The sequence below is a fragment of the Condylura cristata genome, unplaced genomic scaffold (genome assembly GCF_000260355.1).
Source record: "Condylura cristata isolate star-nosed mole 26May11 unplaced genomic scaffold, ConCri1.0 scaffold00024, whole genome shotgun sequence".
In the NCBI taxonomy this organism is placed as follows: Eukaryota; Metazoa; Chordata; class Mammalia; order Eulipotyphla; family Talpidae; genus Condylura; species Condylura cristata.
The window spans coordinates 20,565,038-20,571,874 of NW_004567125.1; the positions used below are offsets into that span (position 1 = coordinate 20,565,038).

General features: G+C 45.7%; 1 protein-coding gene across 1 annotated transcript in view; it reads right to left on the minus strand.

Moving 5' to 3' along the window:
- ASTN1 (astrotactin 1) overlaps positions 1-6,837 on the minus strand; it is a 314,384-nt gene that overhangs the window by 87,651 nt on the left and 219,896 nt on the right. The window lies entirely within an intron of this gene.

A 6,837-nucleotide genomic window follows, 5' to 3' on the forward strand; every position in this document is an offset into this window, starting at 1 on the left:
TCATCATTTACTTCAGTGTCATTTCATTATAGAAAAGAGAAATCCCATGAGGATATTGAGCTAAATGACGTTATCTGAGGACTTTTGTTAAAGGTTATTGTGTAAAGTCAGTTTCTAAGAGCCTGTCATTGACTTTAAGTGAGGACTTACTGTCTTGTGATCACCCCCATTTTATATATGAGGAAACCAAGCCCAAGCCCAGAGAGCTTAACTTCCCAGAGTGACATGGTCGATCCCAGCAGCACCACAGGCTGGCAGTGGAGGCCGTGACTCAGCTGCTCCATCACGAGCTTCCACCCAATCAAGCTCTCATACTACAGCTTCTGTTTACAGAACCCTTCCTAGAAGCTGGCACAAAGCTACCTACTTCATGTATGGTATCTCACAGTACCCTATATTATCCACTTTTAATCAATACGGCAACCATTTATATTGCCAATTAAGCCATAGATTCTCTGCCCTGGACTCCTAAAACTGAAAGAATATTTTGTGTGTGTGGCCATCCTACTTTTTCTATCGGTGCAACAGATACTGCACTTCTGCAGGATTGACAATTCTAACAGGCAGGAAGGAAGCAGAGAACTTGCCCAGGGTCAGGTAGCTAGAGTGGGAAGTGCCCGGGGTCTGGCTAGGTCTGACACCAGCACCACAGCATTTCAATGACTGCTTCAGACATACTGTCAGCTAGCTAACCTGCTCCTCCAAAACCCAAACTGAAACAAAACTTTCAAAACTTGGTGGAGTCTATGTTGAACACCTCCCCCTTCTAGCTCTTAGCTGCCAAGCATCTTGGCCCAGCATCCCGGAGCTGCTGCAGGTGTGATTCTGAAAACCCACCTCTCCTCCCTCAGTGCTTCCCAATGGAAGCTCACAGCAGGATGTGCACTGTTTAGCTGACACTAATTCTGCAATTTCCCAAACAAATGGCCCCCCTGTGGGCCTGCTAGGCTTCCAGCCTGGTCCATCCCCTTTTGTGCCATGCAGCCAGCTGGAGCGCTGGAAGGTGACAGCATTTAAAGAAGTATCCAAGGGCTGCCCCGTGCTGTGCAAACCCAGATGTTCCAGATGATGGTAAACAAGCAAATGAGGCAGCTGAGGATTGCACCCCATGTCTTGTGAGCCCCCCACCCATCCTCCTCCTTGGCCATCCAGCTGTTCAACCAGATGTGTCACCAGAAGGAAGCTGGCTACACCACTGTGAGGCTGCCCAGGCATAGATGTGGCTATTGAAACACAGAAGTTTGATTGGAATTACATCGGCTGCCCTCATTGCCACTAATTCTTTTTTGCCCCTTCTACAAAGTTGCAAAAAGTCATCAAGTAAAGACAAAACCAGGCCTCCTATTACTCCTGCCTTACTGACCTCATCCCTCCCTCACCTGGCTATGTCAGTGGTCATCTAGGAGCTTCATTTTTCCTAACTACCTGCCTTTATTTTTTTAAAAACCAAGAATGCCCATTGAGTATGATTTTTGACAAAGATTCAACAAATACAACACGAGTGGGCTTTGTTCCAGAAATCTGACACTTGGCATATTCACATCGTGCCTGGACCTGATGTCTAGATGACCACCGGTATCCAACATTGGACCATCTGATATTTACATTCTCCTAGGAGGTTTGGAGAAGAGAGTCAGCTGCCTCATCCAAGCTGGATTTCGTTTTCTTATAAGCAAAGCTAAAAATAACAGTAGCAAACAGAAATGAAGCAATTGTACCAGATAGACAACTACACACATTACCTTTAATCCCAGCAACACAGGGACTCTTCCCACTTCATTTTACAGGTAAGCAAATGAGACTCATAATGATTAAGTCATAATGTGGCCTGTGCTTGAGGTCACAGAGGGGAAAACTAAGAGAATAGACTTTGGACCTAGATCTGTCTGACCCCCAAGGTCAAGTGTGTCCTTTCCATGCTGCTTCTCAAATGTGAGAAAACCTAGATTAATGGGAACCCCTAAAGAAACAAAGTCAGTATGATCTTGTATATTTGGTATTTGAATGTTTTAAGCAACTCCAGGAGCACATTCTGGGATCAATTACAGATTTGAAGATTCAGTCAAATATTACCCCTCTCTCTCCCCCACCCTTTGACACACACAAACCCCATATTATGGATGCAAATGCAAATAGTCATAGGGCAACACACTGCAAACTGTCCAGTACAATGACCTTGAAAGCAAGATAATATCTTCCATCATAAAAAAAAAGAGAGATGTAATTATCTTTACTGCACCATTACTTACTTGGGCGGTAGTTCAGAGTAAAACATTGGTGGAAAATTTCCAGAAGAAAAGAAACCAAAAATAGTTTTCTTTTTAACCCTCGTGGACTAGTATACCTATTCCCCAAAGAGTTGAATTAATCAAGTATCCCATGATAATATTTTCTGCTTGTTTTTCTGACATGTTCCTGGTGCTGTTATAGTCACTTTCTGGGTGCTTCAACATCATTATCTATATGTGAAGAAACTACAGGTTCCACACTATGCCCTCTTCCTAGAAGTAGTTGCAACTAGAATCCAGATGTCAGGAGAGAAATTCTGCCTCCAGATGGAGCTGGCATTTTCTCTTTGCAAGCACTGATCCTTCTCTTCTCCTGGCTTGTGGACAATCCCTCCATTTGTCCCTTAAAAGAGAACTGTACATGACTGAGCCCCAAGGTCACACATAACCCCTCTTTGCATAAGTTACATTAAGCAGCCCTAGGGCCTTTATAAACTACAAGCTTAAGAAGAAAACTCCATTTATTATGGCACCCCCCACCCATCAAGAAGTTGTAATAAATGAGCTCATATCTCAGTGACCCCTAAAATACACAAGGTTAATCATCTTTCATGAGATGCTCGTGGCTTCTTGACTTATTACTGGTCTAGGCATAATTTTCTAATGAGATTAAAATGATTTCCCCCATATAATGCCTTTTCTTCATCTTTCCCCTTTTTTTCCCCACCAATGATTTTGGTTGATTAATTACTTTAGAGTTTAGTCAAATCTCACTGAGCCTGACACACACACACACCTCAGTTGCATGGAGTAGATGCTCTGTTATCAAATGAGTATGAGTGATGGACAGGTGAGCATGTTCAGGGCCCCTGGGAGATGAGGAATGACTTCTTTCAGCTGATCCTGCCTCACCTTACCTGGATGATTCATAAGACATGCAGCCATAATTCTTACTTAAAATAAGTTCTCTTTTACTGCATGGCAGTCTTATTACTCCTCTCCCAAATAATGATCTCCCTGACTTTTGAAGGGCTCTGACGTGCAAGCCCAACCCACACAGGACTTCTCTCCCAAGGGGGTAAAAAAATTGATGGAATAGAATTAAACTTTCTATTTCAACTTTCTGCCCTCATTTCTTAGAAAGCCTCAGAGGTTTTCTGCTCCCCGTCCAAAGAGAGAGAGGTGGACATAGGTAATATGCTCTGCACATACACACTCCAGTGGAAGGGAAATGACACATGTCCTGGATGGCGCACAGAGGGCGACAGGGTCTCTGGGTAATCAAAGCTCATTAGAACATAATGCTCTGGCGAGGAAGGTCAAGTATTCATGCAGGAGAAAGCGGGGTGGCCGACCTCACTCCTTGAAGACTGACCTCTGCTCACCTAAGTACGTGCACACGCGTACTTCTCAAGGCATAAGCATTTTGGGGGGATGGGATACTTTCAAGGTGAATGTGATGAGGATGCATGGAGCATTAAGGTATGGGCTTTCCTTTTTTTTTTTTTAAACAGTATTATAAGTCATTTTCAAACTGTCAATGTTTATATTAAACCTCAATAAGGAGGCTTGATAAGAACGGAGATGCCCTGGCTTAGGTTGAAAGTGGGGAGACTGGAGCCCTGGCTACCCATGGCTACAATTCCCACTGCCATCTCCCCAGCACTCTCAGTGACATAATCCCCCAGAGCCTGTGAACCTGTCACCTTAGATGACAAAAGCAGCTTTGTAGATCAAATTAAAGATCTTGAGATGGGGAGATTATCCTGGATTATCCAGGTGAGCCAGTGTAATCACACGAGTCCTTAAAAGTGGGGGAAAGAAGCAGTATTAAAGAAGAATGGTCAGGAAAATGCAATGTAGGTGACTGCAAAGATGGAAGGAGAGAACCCACAGCCAAAATATATGGGCATTTGTAGACACTCCCAAAGGCAAGTTTCTTCCCTCATATCTCCAGAGAGGACCAAAGCACTGCCAATACTTTATTATCAGCCCTGTACTGAGCCCTGTATTGGATTGTCATTTACAGAACTGAAAACTAATAACTATGTGTTGCTTTACACCACTAGGTGCGTTGCAGTAGCAACTGGAAACTGACACAATAACCTTGAAGGACCCCATGGGTCTCCCCAGAGAATCAACTGCTGCTGGCTGCTCTTGTGCCTTCCAGGCAGGAGCCGTTACTCCCACTGAGGCACAGGAAGGACGGGCAGACCAGGAAAGGGGTGGCACTAGCTACCCTCTGTTCTGGAAGCCTCCTCAGGGGTCGGCATCCTACCAGGGAGAGTGGGCTGGTTTCAGTGGAGTGATTGATTGTGGCTGGTCTGTGCCTTTTGTGGGAATTTGTTTCTTGTCCTCAGAGACTATTTAAACAATAGAGCAATTAACTGGGTAGCAATTAAGCCTGGGGGAGTTCAGGCATGTCTGAGAAATGTGCCGTGTCTTCCTAGAAAGAATGGAGGTTGAACAGGTCATGTGGACCAACCCCACTTGTCTGCCTTGAACTCAATCAGGGAATCAGAGGGGTACACTCTGTCTTTTCCACTTCTTTCCTGGGTCCTTTAGGGCCAGCATGTTCTAAGTTCCTTTTCTCCTTCTTTGTTCAGAAGCAAATGCATTTTAGGAAATCGTTCAGCCTCCAGAGAGATGAAGGTCAAGGTTTATGTGGGCAGGAGGACTGCAGCCCAGTTCTTCCCAAAGTGCAGTTAGCACAGCTGATACCGCTATCCCTCATCCTCCTCCAGACGACGGGGGTCCTCTCTGCCACCACACCCAGGCTTCGGGGGAGTACCGATGCTCACAGAGTCAGACCAGGCTCAAAGTAATGTATTGGCTTTCCAAACAGGTGATGGGGTCACCATGTGGTACCTCAGCGCTCAACCCATCATTCTTCCTACGGCAAAGCCAGTGAGAAAGTCAACTGAATGGACAGCCAGTCTCCTGACCCTCCTTCTTCCAGAAGTCACTCAGACTAGTGACTTCAAAGTATTATGCTAACACCAAGCAGTGGTATAATTGGGTGACTTTCTGCTGTGACTCCCATACTGAAATGCAGTCTTATTGCAAATGCATATTCATCGGAACTATTCCTGCTAGCTCCGTCTCACAGATCACAGTTAAAAGTACAAAAATACATCAGCATGGCTACTTGCCAAGCACAGGGGCTGGATCACCAACAGAAGGTATCTGACAAGCAAACCCTCAGGGGCTCAGCAAAGGGGCAGAACAGTGGGAAGAGATGAGGACAGATCCCCAAATCTGTGTGTGAATGTGAGAAGCCGCCCTAATTTGTGTTGGTGACAGGGTGGGGGTAGGGAAGGATGCACACACTTGGCGTTTCAGTACTTAGAATGACCCTGAGAGTGTAATGAGGAATGAAAGGCTGGATCTGGTTGAAAAAACAATGCAGGGATGAAGAAAAGCAGGTTGAATTGTAAAAAATAAGAAAAAAAAAGGTATCTCAGCTGGGAGCTCCATTAGACAGTGAAATTGTCTCCTGCAGCGCCCAGTTGGGAAACTCATTGCTTACGACAGCTGCAAGTGGACCAGCCAAAGGGACCTAACTGTACTCCAGGCTGCCTCACAGGGTGTGAGCTCTAGAGCCCCTCTTTGTATTTCCTGAGAGCCCACTTCTCTTTTTGCCCCTCTCTTTTTTTTTTATTTTTATCTACATATTTTCACATTGTTGTCACTTTTGTACAATGCTTGATTTCTCCTCCGAGGTGCCCCCATACCAGTGCTACCACCAAGGCGCCCGTGAGCCGTCACCATAGACTTGTGCTCATCCCTTCCATTTTAATCCCTCTCCTTCCCTTCTCCTGCTGAATCTCTCTGATTTACAGTTTGCTTGCTCATTTTATCTTTGCTTTCCCTTATTTTTGATGGCCATGTCAGTTTCTCAGTTTAACTGCCCCTCCATTCTCTCTCGTTCCCTCCTCATGGTCTCTACTTTCTCAAGTGAATTAGGCTCTTGTCACGGCTGCCTAATCTGTGAAAGTCTGATGGAGCCTCGGGGCTGAGGGAATCCCACCTTGGATCCCAGGTATGCATAGTCTTTGATAGAGTGCAGCTCCCTGGACAGCACAGGTGCTGAAAGATGAAGAGGGCATGTGAAAAAAACGACACCAACTCAGCATCCTCACTGCCTGCCCTGCTCTGGGCTGCCTCACAAGAGTGCAGCTGTCAGATAGGGAACTGGGGCACTAGCTCCTCCCAGCGCTCCCGGGAGCTCCTGGCCCAGCACAGGGAAACTGCAGACCTGCACCTCAAGAAGTCTGCCAACCTGAGGCCAGAGTTCCCTGCTTCATTCTTCACCCCCAACTCTCCCCTCTGAGGACTGTATCATTGAAAGGGGAGAGCTGAAAACCCGGTTGTGTTGGTGGACATGAGAATGATCTATATACAGACACCGGTAGCAAATGGTTCCAGCTGGCACTGCCACCATATCCCTGCAGGTTCAACTCATTCTAATGTCCATGGCATGGGTTATAAAATAGTCCACTTTAGCCCAAGTCATCTTCCTGGTTAAAAAAATTCTGTTACTAATGTTGGCGAGGATGTGGAGAAAAGGAACTCTCCTGCATTGCTGGTGGGAATGCAAACTAGTACA